This window comes from Cherax quadricarinatus, chromosome 20, assembly GCF_038502225.1.
Source record: "Cherax quadricarinatus isolate ZL_2023a chromosome 20, ASM3850222v1, whole genome shotgun sequence".
In the NCBI taxonomy this organism is placed as follows: domain Eukaryota; kingdom Metazoa; phylum Arthropoda; class Malacostraca; order Decapoda; family Parastacidae; genus Cherax; species Cherax quadricarinatus.
In genome coordinates this window covers 48,555,435-48,574,299 of record NC_091311.1, presented here as the reverse complement: position 1 = coordinate 48,574,299, position 18,865 = coordinate 48,555,435, and the positions used below count along the sequence as shown (strand labels likewise).

General features: G+C 38.9%; 1 protein-coding gene across 16 annotated transcripts in view; it reads right to left on the bottom strand.

The window, feature by feature from the left end:
* Nucleotides 1-18,865, bottom strand: part of fbl (pantothenate kinase 3 fbl) — a 173,612-nt gene that overhangs the window by 37,470 nt on the left and 117,277 nt on the right. Inside the window, exon 9 of one of the 16 annotated variants that reach the window (XM_070087073.1) lies at nt 350-8,991. The exons of 14 other annotated variants lie outside the window; for them this stretch is intronic. The gene's annotated coding sequence lies outside the window, so the exon portion shown is untranslated. Of the gene's footprint in view, nt 1-349; nt 8,992-18,865 lie in introns of those variants that run through there. One more of the 16 variants, XM_070087068.1, reaches the window with a different exon arrangement.

Genomic DNA, 18,865 nt, shown 5'->3' with positions numbered 1-18,865 from the left:
CACCACACTTACATTCTGCTCTTCTTCACTCCTAAAAGATGGTATACCTCCCTGGCCAGTGCATGAAATTACCGCCTCCCTTTCTTCCTCAACATTTAAAAGTTCCTCAAAATATTCTCGCCATCTACCTAATACCTCCATCTCCCCATCTACTAACTCCCCTACTCTGTTTTTAACTGACAAATCCATACTTTCCCTAGGCTTTCTTAACTTGTTTAACACACTCCAAAATTTTTTCTTATTTTCATTAAAATTTCTTGACAGTGCCTCTCCCACTCTTTCATCTGCTCTCCTTTTGTACTCTCTCACCACTCTCTTCACCTTTCTTTTACTCTCCATATACTCTGCTCTTCTTATAACACTTCTGCTTTGTAAAAACCTCTCATAAGCTACCTTTTTCTCTTTTATCACACCCTTTACTTCATCATTCCACCAATCACTCCTCTTTCCTCCTGCCCCCACCCTCCTATAACCACAAACTTCTGCCCCACATTCTAATACTGCATTTTTAAAACTATTCCAACCCTCTTCAACACCCCCACTACTCATCTTTGCACTAGCCCACCTTTCTGCCAATAGTCGCTTATATCTCGCCCGAACTTCCTCCTCCCTTAGTTTATACACTTTAACCTCCCTCTTACTTGTTGTTGCCACCTTCCTCTTTTCCCATCTACCTCTTACTCTAACTGTAGCTACAACTAAATAATGATTTGATATATCAGTTGCCCCTCTATAAACATGTACATCCTGGAGCCTACCCATCAACCTTTTATCCACCAATACATAATCTAACAAACTACTTTCATTACGTGCTACATCATACCTTGTATATTTATTTATCCTCTTTTTCATAAAATATGTATTACTTATTACCAAATCTCTTTCTACACATAGCTCAATTAAAGGCTCCCCATTTACATTTACCCCTGGCACCCCAAAGTTACCTACTACTCCCTCCATAACATTTTTACCCACTTTAGCATTGAAATCCCCAACCACCATTACTCTCACACTTGATTCAAAACTCCCCATGCATTCACTCAACATTTCCCAGAATCTCTCTCTCTACACTTCTCTCTTCTCCAGGTGCATACACGCTTACTATAACCCACTTTTCACATTCAATCTTTATTTTACTCCACATAATCCTTGAATTTATACATTTGTAGTCCCTCTTTTCCTGCCATAGATTATCCTTCAACATTATTGCTACTCCTTCTTTAGCTCTAACTCTATTTGAAACCCCTGACCTAATCCCATTTTTTCCTCTCCATTGAAATTCTCCCACCCCCTTCAGCTTTGTTTCACTTAAAGCCAGGACATCCAGTTTCTTCTCATTCATAACATCCACAATCATCTCTTTCTTATCATTTGCACAACATCCACGCACATTCAGACTTCCCACTTTGACAATTTTCTTCTTCTTATTCTTTTTAGTAATCTTTACAGGAAAAGGGGTTACTAGCCCATTGTTCCCGGCATTTTAGTTGACTTTTACAACACGCATGGCTTACGGAGGAAAGATTCTTATTCCACTTCCCCATGGATATAAAAGGAAAAGTAATAAGACCAAGAACTATTAAGATAAAATCAAAGAAAACTCAGATGAGTGTGTATAAATAAACGTGTACATGTATGTGTAGTGTGACCTAAGTGTAAGTAGAAGTAGCAAGACATGCCTGTAATCTTGCATATTTATGAGACAGACAAAAGACACCAGCAATCCTACCATCATGTAAAACAATTACAGGCTTTCGTTTTACACTCACTTGGCAGGACATACATACATACATACATACATACAGTGGACCCTCGAGTTTCGGCATCCTCGGCTTTCATGAAATTTGACCTTCGGCGAGTTTTTTTGGCAAAATTTGGCCTCGAGTTTCGTGATTAGACTCATGTTTTGGCAACCGTCCAGTACCCGTCCGCCCATCACTGCGCACACCAAGCTAGTCTCCCACGCCATTCACGCTCAGTGTGCCATTGTTTACCAACACGTGACCATCACCCCGCGGGTTCATACATTTCATAATAATCCATTGTTTTTTTGCGCTTGCAACTGCTAAATAAGTCATCATGGACCCAAGGGAAGCTAGTGCAAGCCCTTTGGTAAATAAAGTGAGGAACACGATCCAGAGGGATTTTGAAGGGTTTGAGGCAGACCCTGTCCCTGCTGACCCTCTGCCTGTTGTGGAAGGTGTTGTGGCATTGGTCAAGCCCATGGGGTTGGACGTGAGTGACAGGGATGTGGAAGAGTTGGTGGAAGACCACAGGGAAGAGCTAACCACTGACGAACTGCAACAGCTTCAACTGGAACAGCATCAGACCACAGCCGAGGAACTTGCTTCAGAGGAGGAGGAAGAGGGAGTGGATGAGGTGCCTTCTTCAAAGATTAAGGAGATTTGTGCCAAGTGGAATGAGTTGCAAAGTTTTGTTGAAAAGTATCACCCTGACCAAGCTGAAACAAGCCATATCTACAACATGTACAATGACAGTGTTGTGTCCCACTTCAGGAAAATCTTAAAGAAACGCCAGAAAAAGACCTCTCTGGATAGATATTTTGTGCGACAGGGGTCCAGTGACTCAAGTTGTTCCCAGTGGCATTAAAAGAAGGGAAGTAACCCCAGATAAGGACTTGCTACCTGAAGTCCTAATGGAAGGAGATTCTCCTTCCAAACAATAGTGTACACCTTCCTCCTATCCCCTCCTCCTGCCTTCCATCCACCCAGAAGTCTTCAGTAAAGGTAATTGTAATGTTATTATTATTTTTTATATGCATGTATTTGATTTCTCATTGATTTCAATACATAAATCTTTATTTAATTTGAAAAAAAATATTTTATTTTAATATTTTTGGGTGTCTGGAACGGATTAATTTTATTTCCATTATTTCTTATGGGGAAAATGGTTTCGAGTTTCGTGAATTTCGACTTTCGGCAAGCTCTCTGGAACGGATTAATCACGAAACTCGGGGGTCCACTGTACTGATTTCAACTACCCAATAAAATGATCAGAAATTGGCAATTTGGCCAATTTCACACAAATTTCAAAAGATGCCAATTTCAAAATTGGGTCCAGAATAAACAAGACAGATATTCCTGGTACTAAAATAACATCTTCTCTGTTCATTAGTCACGTCTCCAGGCCCGTCTTATATTACTCTTGCTTTCCATTTTGAATTTTTATTATTACAAAAATATAGAAGATTTACTGTTATGCAAACTACTGTATTATTGTAAAAATGGTATAAATACATCAGTGCACTTGTGAAAGAATATTAGACTCACCAGTTGACAAGTACTGGACGCATGGCTTAATTTGTTAACTCTTGAACATCAGCAAAAATTGAACATTTTCGCTACTTTGAGCACAATTTCAAGGTACTTTTTACTGTGAAATCAATCAAAATCATCTCTATTTCTGTAATATATCTTCCATTCTATCAAACGAGTTTAAGAAAATGAGAATACAACCATAAATACCATACAAAAATACACTGTAAAGTACAGTATCTGCTTTAAATAAAAAAAGAGTCAGTTTTTTCTTCTCATTATGCACCGCATGCTGCAGGATTTTTTTATACTGCGCACAATGACCACGTAGACCCATTCTTTCATATGTAAGCCTACCAGCTTTCTTCCACCAGATTTGAAGGCGCTAAAGTTTTGGCGTATAAATACAGGACAGACACTGGCTCTCAAGCTGTACACATATGGGACTGACCCTGAAAGGGTTAAAAAACAATAAAAAGTAAAATACATACACAGTACACCGATTACTTACCTCAAAATGTTTGTAGTTTTAATGTAGGGTTAGAAGTGAGTAGCATTTATTGTAAGTAGTTAGCTGTGGTAGGTACGGTAGCCAGCCAGGCAACCCCACCCCACCCCCACGTAATATGCTTCAACATTTAAAGAGCCCTAGTGATAAAATGCATACAGTGTACACTCGTTACTTTTTTTTTTTCAACAAGTTGGCCGTCTCCCACTGTAGGGCGAGAAGCGAGTAAACAAGATTAAACAAATAAACAAGAGAGAAAATGAGTACATGAGAGGACAGCGCAAGTTATGTAAACAAACCAACTGGATGTGTATGGTTTTAGTTCACTCCCGCAAGCAGCCTAGAAAAACATCTCACAGTTACGTTAATTTATTCTACTGTGGGTATATTTATCATGTTTATATGTTATGTAGTGGGTTTATTATATAATTTTGAAAAAATATCAGAGGGATTAAGCAAAATGTCTATATTAACATTTTTTACGACATTTAATGTGCCTCAATGATTATTATTTTGTGTTATCATTATTAATATGTCATCTTCAAGACAAATAAGACACTCTTAGTGATTTTAATGTGTACCTGCATGCCAGCACAGTGTGTAAGTTTACTTAGGTATAGGTACACATAAGTATAATTATCAGGGTACACCTACCATCTGACTTACGACCTGCTCGACATACGACTATTCGACTTATGACCATGTTTTGTATGCCAAATTTCTGGGAACTAAACAACTGTTTGTGTTGTACACAGTGTTTATCCCAAACCTTACAGTATAAAATAGAGTACTACCAGCATAAAAAGTAAAGTAAAAAATGAAATACCAAAATAAAACAATAAAATAGTCATTACAAAAATGTGATGTTGATATTCAGTAGTAAGGTTCGACTTACGTCTATATCGACTTACGACCGGTCGGTCGGAAACGAACTCGGTCGTAAGTCGGATGGTACCTGTATATATGAAATATGAAATAACTTTAAACCACTTGAAATTTTGGAGTTTCCAAACATAATGGAGATGCGGTGCTCACGGAGAATGTAAACAAACCAGGTGGCGCACGCCGTATTGGAAAGACAGGGAGCTGTAGACAGTTTTGGTCATAATTTGAAATCGCCGTATTAGCAGAACACCGTAAGGCAAAACACCATCAAGAGGGGCCCTACTGTACTTGTGTTTCCCATAGTGTGGCCTGTGTGTTTTTCTGCAGGTGGAAGCTGTGTCAGTAGAGTACACTCCAACAGTTTTACAATTTGCTGGAATTTGTGAAAGAGAAGGAATGGGTGCAATTTCTAACCAAGTGAATGACTCAAACTCTGGGAAGCTCTTGAATTCCTGTAGGATTTTTCTTTCATAAAAATTATATAGATTTGTCTGAAGGGTTGCTGTGATCGTCTGTTAACTTGTTGAAGAGAAAAGAAGCTTCTGCTGATGGTGCCTCCTTACAATCCACCACTGTTATACTTGATGACAGTTGGTCTTGTTGACAGTTGGCCTGTTCTACTGTATACCAACGTGGTTTGGTATCCAGTTGTGTGTGGTTTTACCTCTCTCCACATTTAGGACCTGTAAGATGCTTAAGAGACGTGATTTGTCTTATATTGTCCTGACAGTTGAGTGTGTTGGAGAGACTGAAAAGCAGCTTTGGAATCTGTGAATAGCAACATGCTAATTTTTTTATCTCTAAATCCTCCTGAGTGTTTGACGAATTGTCTCTATCCCCTGGACTGTTAATCCTGATGGACTCCAGCTACTGAATTTGGTGAGCCATCAGTGAAGGACACTATGCTGTCAGGACCTTCAGCTCAGGCTATGCTTGATTCCACCTAGTGAAGCAAAGAGTTCTTGTTGCATGGATATTTTTTCCAGTTGCCATGCTGATGGAGTGTACTCTTCTCTTTTAGTAGATCAATCGTTTTTCAAACCAGACGTATTTTATTGGACAGCCTTGTATACAGCCAAGGATATGTCCAATATAGTTCAGATAATCACCCACTGTATAGTTTATTCATACACAACATATCTAGGTTCATCCTAAATTTATTTACTATTATCTAGCATTAATGTAACATACTCTATAAACATTATGATGGTTGACCTGATTTTTAAACAGTTATTGCACCCATAAATTTAAATTCTGCATGTTTTTTCATGAATAAGCTAGACTGGCAAGCTTGGCTTAAAAAGCACGATACACAGACAGACAGACAGACAGACAGACACAGACACACACAGACACACACACACACACACACACACACACACACACACACACACACACACACACACACACACACACACACACACACACACACACACACACACACAGTACAGTACCTCCTAAAATTTATGTCCTTGACAACAGAACACAAAAAAAAAAAAATGATGCAGCAGGGAAATGCATTTGTACATTCCACATTTTAAATAGAAATGAATATATCAAAGCATAATCAATACTAAAATTATCAATATTGTATGCTTTCCCAGCATACCAGTTCAGAAGTTGTACTGAGTATACTGTATGTAGTATGTATATTTAAATATACGATATTGCCATTTATTTTTGCCCTAGTAAATATGATACATCTGAATGCTTTAAAAGTAATACTTTCCCAAAGAAACAACAAGTCTATGGATGGCACCCTCCTCATCATTAAGTAAAAAAGAGGTGTACACCTGAGCAATATTGTTGGTAACATCTATCATAATTGGGAAGTTGAAACTGTCTGAAGATCTATGTTAAAGTTCATACATCTTCACAAATCTGGTGTTGGTTATAAAGAATTTTGTAGGATAGTTAACCTTATGACCAAAACATCCATAAAGAAGTTCAAAGAGAGTAGATTTATTGCTATCCTACTAAGAGGAAGGTTCAAGAAGGTTCAACTTAACTGTACTCTCTCACAAAAGTGGTATAGGAGGCTACCTCCAATCTACTGGTGATAACTGAGAATCTGCCAGAATTTAGTATCTATGCATCTCAGAGATGCAGTACAAAAGAAAATTTAAAGTTGCCAGAAATCATTGTGCTTTCATTAATCCTTTCAGGGTCCAGAGGCCAAATTTCAAAGTGTGCACCAGTGTCCAAGAATTTTCAAAAAATAATTTTATTTTTTCTTATGAAATGGTAGAGAATCTTTTTCTGAAGGTAATAAAACAAAATACTACAAAATTTGATGGAAAATTGACGAAATTATGCTCTGGCGAATTTTGATGCGTCAGCGATATTTACACATCGGCGATTTTGCCGACTTTGACTCCCATTTTAGGCCAATTACATTATTCCAATTGACCAAATTCTTAGCTATTTCACTAGTATTGCTTCTATTCTATCGATTGAGCACAAGAAATAGCCAAGTCAACTGTTTCAACTACAAAATAAAGTGATCGGAAATTGGTAATTTGGCCAATTTAATGCAAAGTTCAAAATTCTCCAATTTCAAAATAGGGTCCAGAATAAACAATGCAAGCATTCCTGGCACTAAACTAACATTTCCTCTGTTCATTAGTTACATTTTCAGGCTTTACTAATGAATTCCATTTTTATTTTTTATTCACATAATGAATTTTTATTCAAACCAAAAAATAGAAGATTTACTGTTATGCAATACTGTAATAATTGTATAAATAATATCACCACATTTGTGAACGTATATTAGACCCACCAGCAGGCATGTATTAGATGTGTGAGGTCATTTGTTTACTCTTGAACATTGGCAAAAATTTAACATTTCCACTACTTTGAGCTCAGTTTCAAGCCATTTCCAGTACTAAAACCAATCAAAATCATCTCTATTTCTGTAATATATCTTCCATTCTGTCAAATGAGATCAAGAAATTGCAAATACACCTATAAAAAACATACGAAAAACACTGCAAATTCGCTGTTTTAATAAAAAATTACGGTCTCAGTTTTTTCTTATTATGCACTATGTGCTGCAGGATTTATTTTATGTGGTGCACACATACCACATAGGTGTATTCTCTTATATCTAGGCCAAAATTTACCACTCGCAGCTTATCAGAGTGAGCTGAGCTCATGACGTAGATCTACGGTTTGGACCCTCAATGTAAAGTCGTAGATCAATGGCATGGACCCTCAAAGGGTTAATAAACTGTTTGGACAGCTGAGAATGTTGTCCTAAATATAGAACACTGCAGTGACCTGTTTTTAATTAAGTATTGAAGGACAGACCCATTGTATGCCAGAATATTTTTATTCAAAAGCCTGGCTGTTTGGCAGAAAGTGATTTTACAGCACAATAACAACCCAAAGCACACATTCAGGTCTATAAATCATTAAGAGAAAAAAAAAAAATTGGCTTTGTCTACCACAACCCCCAGACATTATTTTGGGATGGGATTAGAGAGGGGGAGGTTATGAACTGAAGCATAAAAAATGGACAAATATCCTCCTGAAAAAGGTAATCAAATGAAAAGCTAGAGAAATAACTATGCTATCATCAACGTCAAAGGAGGATGTGCCAAATACTAATTTCTGGCATGAATGTGCGAACATTTGTGTATTTAGCGTTACAGTAAATGCATATTTTTTAATATTACTGATAAAATATTGATATTTATTAAAGTATTTGCACTATTAAATTATATGTATAAAAATACCCAATGTACAACTGCATTTTCTTGCTAAATCATACATGTTACTTGGAAGTAAAACAATACACAAGTATTTTTATATATGTACATTTATGTACAGAATAACATAGAACCTCTATTATAGACCACTGAACTAACTGAAAATCTTAGGCATTTGAATTCTATGGTGGGGGGATCATTTGCATTGCAGGTATACAAGAGTGTACTGACCCTTGCATGTCACCCTAATCTCAGAGTTTCTGACCATAAACATTGTCATGATTGTAATGTTCAAAGAGTACCTCATAATTTGAAGTTTTAATTTGTAAAAAATTAAAAAACTGGTGACAACGCTGACAAATAAAAAAAACTTCACACCCTGGGATCAACAATATTACAGTATTTCCACTTCACCCATCACCTCATGCTGCCAGGTGTTGCTCAGTGCAGTAGTAAGCTGCACCTTAACATGAACCTCATCACCACCACCAAAGTTAACAACATTGTTTTTAATAACTTTTTTAAATAACTTATTTATTCTTTACTGAAATACAGTATATCACTGTCAGTTATTCTATGCAACATGTATTTTGGGTGTTGGAAATATCAGCTATTTGCCAAAATCAAGTATATACATACAGTACAGCATTTACATACATCCAGGAGCAGACATGTGGATAATAGAGGTTCCAATTAATAATATATATTATATAAAATAAATTATGTGCATGTGCTATTGCACTCGCTCAATTGTAGTAGTTTCATGCTGTTTATATACTATGGAAGTATGCAAATTATATCACACACAATATATATATTTCTTCCTTCTTTCAACGCACCAGCCGTACCCCACTGAGGTGGGGTGGCCCAAAAGAAAAAACAAAAGTTTCTCCTTTTACATTTAGTAATATATATACAGTGGACCCCCGGATAACGTTCAGCTCCCAACTTGACCAATTATGTAAGTTTATTTTTGTAAGTGCTTTTGTAGGTGTATTTTTAGGGGTCTGAAATGGACTAACCTAATTCACAATATTTCTTATGGGAACAAATTTGGTCTATAACGACACCCAAACAGACTTCTGGATTGAAATAATATCGTTATGCGGGGGTCCACTATATATATATACATTTTTTTTTTTCAACAAGTCAGCCATCTCCCACCGAGGCAGGGTGACCCAAAAAAGAAAGAAAATCCCCAAAAAGAAAATACTTTCATCATCATTCAACACTTTCACCACACTCACACATTATCACTGTTTTTGCAGAGGTGCTCAGAATACAACAGTTTAGAAGCATACACATATAAAGATACACAACATATCCCTCCAAACTGCCAATATCCCAAACCCCTCCTTTAACCCTTTCAGGGTCCAAGGCCAAAATCTGAAGTCACGCACCAGTGTCCAAGAAATTTTGAAAAAAAAAAAAAAATTATTTTTTCTTACAGAATTAAAGAGCATATTTTTGTGAAGGTAATAAAACAAAAAAAATTAGAATCTGATCAGTACTTACCGAGATACAGTGCCAAGAAGTTTGTAGAAAATGATGTGGTGGCGGCAACATCGACGAATTCCACATACGCGTATTATATTATTTTGTTGTTTTAGTTGTTTTTTCTTTTCTTTTCCAATTTTTTTCTATTCCTACTAACATTTGGGGCCTGAGAGACCAATACTGTATATAATTGATATATATATACTCACTGTATTGAACACAATAACCGCACTAAAGTTATTATCATATTATTGTTTACCACTGTTGTTTATTACAATAAACATGCACAAATATTGTATAATACTAATGTTCTATCATATATTTACATATTTACAATCACTGGACATGGTTTTAGAACTGCTGGAGCTTGTGGAACTCCTTGAAACAAGGCACCATGCACAGAGGCACCTTACATTCCTCACACATAAACCGAGTGTCTTTGCGTCTTTGTTGCCGTCGTTTTGTTTGTGCACAGACAATGCATCTCTTCTGAGCAAATTTCTTTTGAGTTGAAGGAAGCTGTATTATGAAATGATCACCTTCTTTCCTCAAACGCTTGGGTATATTGTGATGAATTCGAGGACCATGTTGTATTGCAGGTGTTGTTACCTGGTACTTCATTATGAGTTGTCTGACAACAGACAAACAAAATTCACCATACGGTGGTCTGTTACCAGTCTTTATTTGGTACATATATGCATTCAGCATTGAAATGTCCATGAGATGGAAGAAAAGTTTCATGTACCACTTGTAACTCTTACGAACACAGTCAACAAAACCAATCTGCATGTCACACTTGTCAACCAAGCGCATGTTTTGTGTATAATCAATCACTGTCACTGGTTTTCGAATATGTTCATTAGTCACTCGATCAACTTTGCCACTGTCTTGCATTTCATTACGGTGAATGGTTGTCAACAATGTGACATCTCGTTTGTCATGCCACCGTAATGCCATGATGTCATTGGCAGTAAACACCTGCACGTCATCACCACGAACACCTGCGTTGAGCCTGGGCATATGTTTACGATTAGAACGCACTGTGCCACACACATCTGTCTTGTTCACTCGCATGAAATCACTGAGTAATGGGCTTGTGTACCAGTTATCGGTATATAATGTATGGCCCTTACCAAGATAAGGTGCCATCATGTTTCTCACTACATCACCTGATATACCCAATAACATCTTGGTATCTTTCAATGTTTTACTACCCGTGTATACAACAATATCCAACACCAGGCCACTGTCACAATCACAGAGTACAAACAATTTTATACCAAAGCGGTTCCTCTTGCTCGGTATATACTGCTTGAATGACAGTCTACCTTTGAACAAAATCAAAGACTCGTCAATTACAAGATTCTTGAATGGATAAAAGTATATCCTGAATTTTTGTTTGAGATACATGAAAACATTTCTAATCTTGTATAACCTGTCACTTCTGTCAGGCCTGGTTTTGTCAGAGAAGTGCAACATACGTAACAGTAAGATAAACCTGTTCACTGGTATTATTTCACTGAAGGATGGGGTACAAATTAGCCGATCTGTGGACCAGTATGCTTTTATATTATGCTTATAGACGTGAGGCATAAGCATTATTGTTGCAAAAAGCAAATACATTTCTGCAACAGTCGTCTCTTTCCACCTGTGTAGTCTTGACTGTGGTGATAAGATCGTATTTGCCATGGTGTACTGAAAATACTTATTACTTTCCCTGACAATAATTTCCATCAATGGCTGGTCAAAGAATAATTCAAAGAATTCCAGTTCATTGGCCGTGGTTCCAAGGGGACAGGTAGGTAGAATTCCACTTTGAGAGTCATCAAAGTGGTGAGGGCTGGGAACAAAACTGGGATTTTGCTGCCAATCCCAGATACGGTTTGCTGGTGGATACTGGACATCATAGGCTGGTTGTACGGGTGGTTGTGGCGGGCTGGTGGGTGACGCTCCGCTTTGTCCTTGAACTGACGAGTCAGCAGCGTGGGTCCCCGCGTGGCACAGCGAGTCACGCATGGCGGTGCCACTACCACCACCAGCCCCACTAACACCATCCACTGATGTCTGTGGCCCATCCATGCCAAGTGTAGCCACATCATCCTCACTATCACTACCTAAAACGGGTGTAGGGCCACGGGATGTACTCCGGGATGTACTCCGTCCCCTGGGCACAGCATAGGGTACACTACCCGAGCGCATGCGGCGGCGAACATACCGACGCTTCACTGGTGAATATGTTTCCTCACTATCACTACTCGAATGATCGTCGAGCGCAATAAAATCACAATCCACGTCAGAATCATCGTCATTACTGAAGTCAGAGGCCAGGCCACGGGAAAATATTAGTTTTCTCTTACGTTTAGGAACACCCGACCGTGAGTCACGAGTGCCCACACCAGAGGTAGAAGGTCGAGGATCGTCGGGGTTTTCTGCACTATTATCGATATCCTGGTCATTATTTTCGGTCACTAACTTATCAAAGCCGTAGAATTCGTCTTCATTTCCACTTCCATCAGTGTCAGAACTATCAGACAGGAAGAGGAGAGTCCCAATTTTCCGGGGAGTGAGAGCTGACTTGCGACGAGGCATGGTGAACAAGGGTGACTGAGCCGGCGTTCCCACAATGCTATGCAGGCGCCTAGATTTTTTGTTTACGGCGCACACCCACGGCGCAGACCCATTCTCTCATATGTAGGCCTATGAGCGCTTTCGCGCTAAATTTGACGGCGCTAGAATTTTGGCGTAGATCTACGGTTTGGACACTCACCGACCAGCCGTAGATCTATGGGACGGACCCTGAAAGGGTTAAAGTGCAGGCATTGTACTTCCCATTTCCAGGACTCAAGTCCGACTATATGAAAATAACCGGTTTCCCTGAATCCCTTCACTAAATATTACCCTGCTCACACTCCAACAGATCGTCAGATCCCAAGTACCATTCATCTCCATTCACTCCTATCTAACACTCATGCACGCTTGCTGGAAGTCCAAGCCCCTTGCCCACAAAACCTCTCCAACCCTTTCGAGGACGACCCCTACCCCGCCTTCCATCCCCTATAGATTTATATGCTTTCCATGTCATTCTACTTTGATCCATTCTCTCTAAATGACCAAACCACCTCAACAACCCCTCTTCTGCTCTCTGACTAATACTTTTATTAACTCCACACCTTTTCCTAATTTCCACACTCCGAATTTTCTGCATAATATTTACACCACACATTGCCCATAGACAGGACATCTCCACTACCTCCAACCGTCTCCTCGCTGCTGCATTTACCACCCAAGCTTCACACCCATATAAGAGTGTTGGTACTACTATACTTTCATACATTCCCTTCTTTGCCTCCATAGATAATGTTTTTTGACTCCACATATACCACATATAAAAGAGAGCAAATGAGAGAGTGGGTGAGATGTTATCAACAAATTTTGTTGAAAACAAGAAAAAGTTTTGGAGTGAGATAAACAAGTTAAGAAAGCCTAGAGAACAAATGGATTTGTCAGTTAAAAATAGGAGAGGAGAGTTATTAAATGGAGAGATAGAGGTATTGGGAAGATGGAGGGAATATTTTGAGGAATTGTTAAATGTTGATGAAGATAGGGAAGCTGTGATTTCGTGTATAGGGCAAGGAGGAATAACATCTTGTAGGAGTGAGGAAGAGCCAGTTGTGAGTGTGGGGGAAGTTCGTGAGGCAGTAGGTAAAATGAAAGGGGGTAAGGCAGCCGGGATTGATGGGATAAAGATAGAAATGTTAAAAGCAGGTGGGGATATAGTTTTGGAGTGGTTGGTGCAATTATTTAATAAATGTATGGAAGAGGGTAAGGTACCTAGGGATTGGCAGAGAGCATGCATAGTTCCTTTGTATAAAGGCAAAGGGGATAAAAGAGAGTGCAAAAATTATAGGGGGATAAGTCTGTTGAGTATACCTGGTAAAGTGTATGGTAGAGTTATAATTGAAAGAATTAAGAGTAAGATGGAGAATAGGATAGCAGATGAACAAGGAGGCTTTAGGAAAGGTAGGGGGTGTGTGGACCAGGTGTTTACAGTGAAACATATAAGTGAACAGTATTTAGATAAGGCTAAAGAGGTCTTTGTGGCATTTATGGATTTGGAAAAGGCGTATGACAGGGTGGATAGGGGGGCAATGTGGCAGATGTTGCAAGTGTATGGTGTAGGAGGTAGGTTACTGAAAGCAGTGAAGAGTTTTTACGAGGATAGTGAGGCTCAAGTTAGAGTATATAGGAAAGAGGGAAATTTTTTCCCAGTAAAAGTAGGCCTTAGACAAGGATGTGTGATGTCACCGTGGTTGTTTAATATATTTATAGATGGGGTTGTAAGAGAAGTAAATGCGAGGGTCTTGGCAAGAGGCGTGGAGTTAAAAGATAAAGAATCACACACAAAGTGGGAGTTGTTACAGCTGCTCTTTGCTGATGACACTGTGCTCTTGGGAGATTCTGAAGAGAAGTTGCAGAGATTGGTGGATGAATTTGGTAGGGTGTGCAAAAGAAGAAAATTAAAGGTGAATACAGGAAAGAGTAAGGTTATGAGGATAACAAAAAGATTAGGTGATGAAAGATTGGATATCAGATTGGAGGGAGAGAGTATGGAGGAGGTGAACGTATTCAGATATTTGGGAGTGGACGTGTCAGCGGATGGGTCTATGAAAGATGAGGTGAATCATAGAATTGATGAGGGAAAAAGAGTGGTGCACTTAGGAGTCTGTGGAGACAAAGAACTTTGTCCTTGGAGGCAAAGAGGGGAATGTATGAGAGTATAGTTTTACCAATGCTCTTATATGGGTGTGAAGCGTGGGTGATGAATGTTGCAGCGAGGAGAAGGCTGGAGGCAGTGGAGATGTCATGTCTGAGGGCAATGTGTGGTGTGAATATAATGCAGAGAATTCGTAGTTTGGAAGTTAGGAGGAGGTGCGGGATTACCAAAACTGTTGTCCAGAGGGCTGAGGAAGGGTTGTTGAGGTGGTTCGGACATGTAGAGAGAATGGAGCGAAATAGAATGACTTCAAGAGTGTATCAGTCTGTAGTGGAAGGAAGGTGGGGTAGGGGTCGGCCTAGGAAAGGTTGGAGGGAGGGGGTAAAGGAGGTTTTGTGTGCGAGGGGCTTGGACTTCCAGCAGGCATGCGTGAGCGTGTTTGATAGGAGTGAATGGAGACAAATGGTTTTTAATACTTGACGTGCTGTTGGAGTGTGAGCAAAGTAACATTTATGAAGGGATTCAGGGAAACCGGCAGGCCGGACTTGAGTCCTGGAGATGGGAAGTACAGTGCCTGCACTCTGAAGGAGGGGTGTTAATGTTGCAGTTTAAAAACTGTAGTGTAAAGCACCCTTCTGGCAAGACAGTGATGGAGTGAATGATGGTGAAAGTTTTTCTTTTTCGGGCCACCCTGCCTTGGTGGGAATCGGCCAGTGTGATGATAAAAAAAAAAAAAAAATACCTCAATGCACCACTCACCTTTTTTCCCTCATCAATTCTATGATTAACCTCATCCTTCATAAATCCATCTGCCGACACGTCAACTCCCAAGTATCTGAAAACATTCACTTCTTCCCCAATTTGATATCCAATTTTTCTTTATCTAAATCATTTGATACCCTCATCACCTTACTCTTTTCTATGTTCACTTTCAACTTTCTACCTTTACACACATTCCCAAACTCATCCACTAACCTTTGCAATTTTTCTTTAGAATCTCCCATAAGCACAGTATCATCAGCAAAAAGTAAGTATGTCAATTCCCGTTTTGAATTTGATTCCCCAAAATTTAATCCCACCCCTCTCCCGAACACCCTAGGATTTACTTCCTTTACAACCCCATCTACAAATATATTAAACAACCATGGTGACATTACACATCCCTGTCTAAGACCTACTTTTACCGGGAAGTAGTCTCCCTCTCTTCTACAGACCCTAACCTGAGCCTCACTATCCTCATGAAAACTCTTTACAGCATTTAATAACTTACCACCTATTCCATATACTTGCAACATCTGCCACATTGCTCCTCTATCCACTCTATCATATGCCTTTTCTAAATCCATAAATGCAATAAAAACTTCCCTACCTTTATCTAAATACTGTTCACATACATGCTTCAATGTAAACACTTGATCTACACATCCCCTACTCACTCAGAAACCTCCTTGCTCATCCGCAATCCTACATTCTGTCTTACCTCTAATTCTTTCAATTATAACCCTACCGTACACTTTTCCTGGTATACTCAGTAAACTTATTCCTCTATAACTTTTACAGTCTCTTTTGTCCCCTTTCCCTTTATATAAAGGGACTATACATGCTCTCCGCCAATCCCTAGGTACCTTCCCCTCTTTCATACATTTATTAAACAAAAGTACCAACCACTCCAACACTATATCCCCCCCTGCTTTTAACATTTCTGTCATGATCCCATCAGTCCCAGCTGCTTTACCCCCTTTCATTCTACGTAATGCCTCACGTACCTCCACCACACTTACATTCTGCTCTTCTTCGCTCCTAAAAGATGGTATACCTCCCTGACCAGTGCATGAAATTACTGCCTCTTTTTCTTCCTTAACATTTAAAAGTTCCTCAAAATATTCTCGCCATCTACCTAATACCTCCATCTCCCCATCTACTAACTCCCCTACTCTGTTTTTAACTGACAAATCCATACTTTCCCTAGGCTTTCTTAACTTGTTTAACTCACTCCAAAATTTTTTCTTATTTCCATTAAAATTTCTTGACAGTGCCTCTCCCACTCTTTCATCTGCTCTCCTTTTGCACTCTCTCACCACTCTCTTTACCTTTCTTTTACTCTCCATATACTCTGCTCTTCTTATAACACTTCTGCTTTGTAAAAACCTCTCATAAGCTACCTTTTTCTCTTTTATCACACCCTTTACTTCATCATTCCACCAATCACTCCTCTTTCCTCCTGCCCCCACCCTCCTATAACCACAAACTTCTGCCCCACATTCTAATACTGCATTTTTAAAACTATTCCAACCCTCTTCAACACCCCCACTACTCATCTTTGCACTAGCCCACCTTTCTGCCAATAGTCGCTTATATCTCACCCGAACTTCCTCCTCCCTTAGTTTATACACTTTCACCTCCCTCTTACTTGTTGTTGCCACCTTCCTCTTTTCCCATCTACCTCTTACTCTAACTGTAGCTACAACTAAATAATGATCTGATATATCAGTTGCCCCTCTATAAACATATACATCCTGGAGCCTACCCATCAACCTTTTATCCACCAATACATAATCTATTAAACTACTTTCATTACGTGCTACATCATACCTTGTATATTTATTTATCCTCTTTTTCATAAAATATGTATTACTTATTACCAAATTTCTTTCTACACATAGCTCAATTAAAGGCTCCCCATTTACATTTACCCCTGGCACCCCAAATTTACCTACTACTCCCTCCATAACATTTTTACCCACTTTAGCATTGAAATCCCCAACCACCATTACTCTCACACTTGATTCAAAACTCCCCACGCATTCACTCAACATTTCCCAAAATCTCTCTCTCTCCTCTACACTTCTCTCTTCTCCAGGTGCATACATGCTTATTGTAACCCACTTTTCACATCCAATCTTTATTTTACTCCACATAATCCTTGAATTAATACATTTATAGTCCCTCTTTTCCTGCCATAGCTTATCCATCAATAAATAAATAAATAAATAAATAAATAAATATATATATATATATATATATATATATATATATATATATATATATAGATATATATATATATATATATATATATATATATATATATATATATATATATATATATATATATATATATATTTAACAAGTTGGCCGTCTCCCACCAAGGCAGGGTGACCCAAAAAAGAAAGAAAATCCCCCAAAAGAAAATACTTTCATCATCATTCAACACTTTCACCACACTCACACATTATCACTGTTTTTGCAGAGGTGCTCAGAATACAACAGTTCAGAAGCATATACATATAAAGATACACAACATATCCCTCCAAACTGCCAATATCCCAAACCCATTTCCAGGACTCAAGTCCGACATATGAAAATAACGGTTTCCCTGAATCCCTTCACTAAATATTACCCTGCTCACACTCCAACAGATCGTCAGGTCCCAAGTACCATTCGTCTCCATTCACTCCTATCTAACACGCGTGTTAGATATACTGTGGACCCCCGGTTAACGATATTTTTTCACTCCAGAAGTATGTTCAGGTGCCAGTACTGACCGAATTTGTTCCCATAAGGAATATTGTGAAGTAGATTAGTCCATTTCAGACCCCCAAACATACACGTACAAACGCACTTACATAAATACACTTACATAATTGGTCGCATTCGGAGGTGATCGTTATGCGGGGGTCCACTGTATATGTATATATATTATAATTTTGATATTTTATTTATTTACTGAATTTGCGCCATTCAGTTGGCAAGCACTTATGCTATTCATTGAACCATCAGAGTGTACAAAGGAGTCAGAGTAAGTGAAGCACATGGGTTCAGTTTGAACTGCAGACATCATCACTGCCTACATTCTTGGTTTTACTTGATTCTGAACACCACTTGTGCCACATGTAATATTGGGCCATATGTGCCCTTCACTTTTATCTAGGTAAACTGAAAATTCATACTATACTATTGTGAAGGTAACAAAGTGTGAAAAAGAACCAGTGGACACTGTGTGCTAGCTGGCCAAATAGAGTAACTTCAAGACCATACTGCTCTTTCCTCATAGTTCGTTACTTACATGAGTGTGTAAAATTTAATACCGCTTATGTCATGTGTGTGTGTGTGTGTGTGTGTGTGTGTGTGTGTGTGTGTGTGTGTGTGTGTGTGTGTGTGTGTGTGTGTGTGTGTGTGTGTGTGTGTGTAGGTGTGTGTGTGTGTAGGTGTGTGTGTGTGTAGGTGTGTGTGTGTGTAGGTGTGTGTGTGTGTAGGTGTGTGTGTGTGTAGGTGT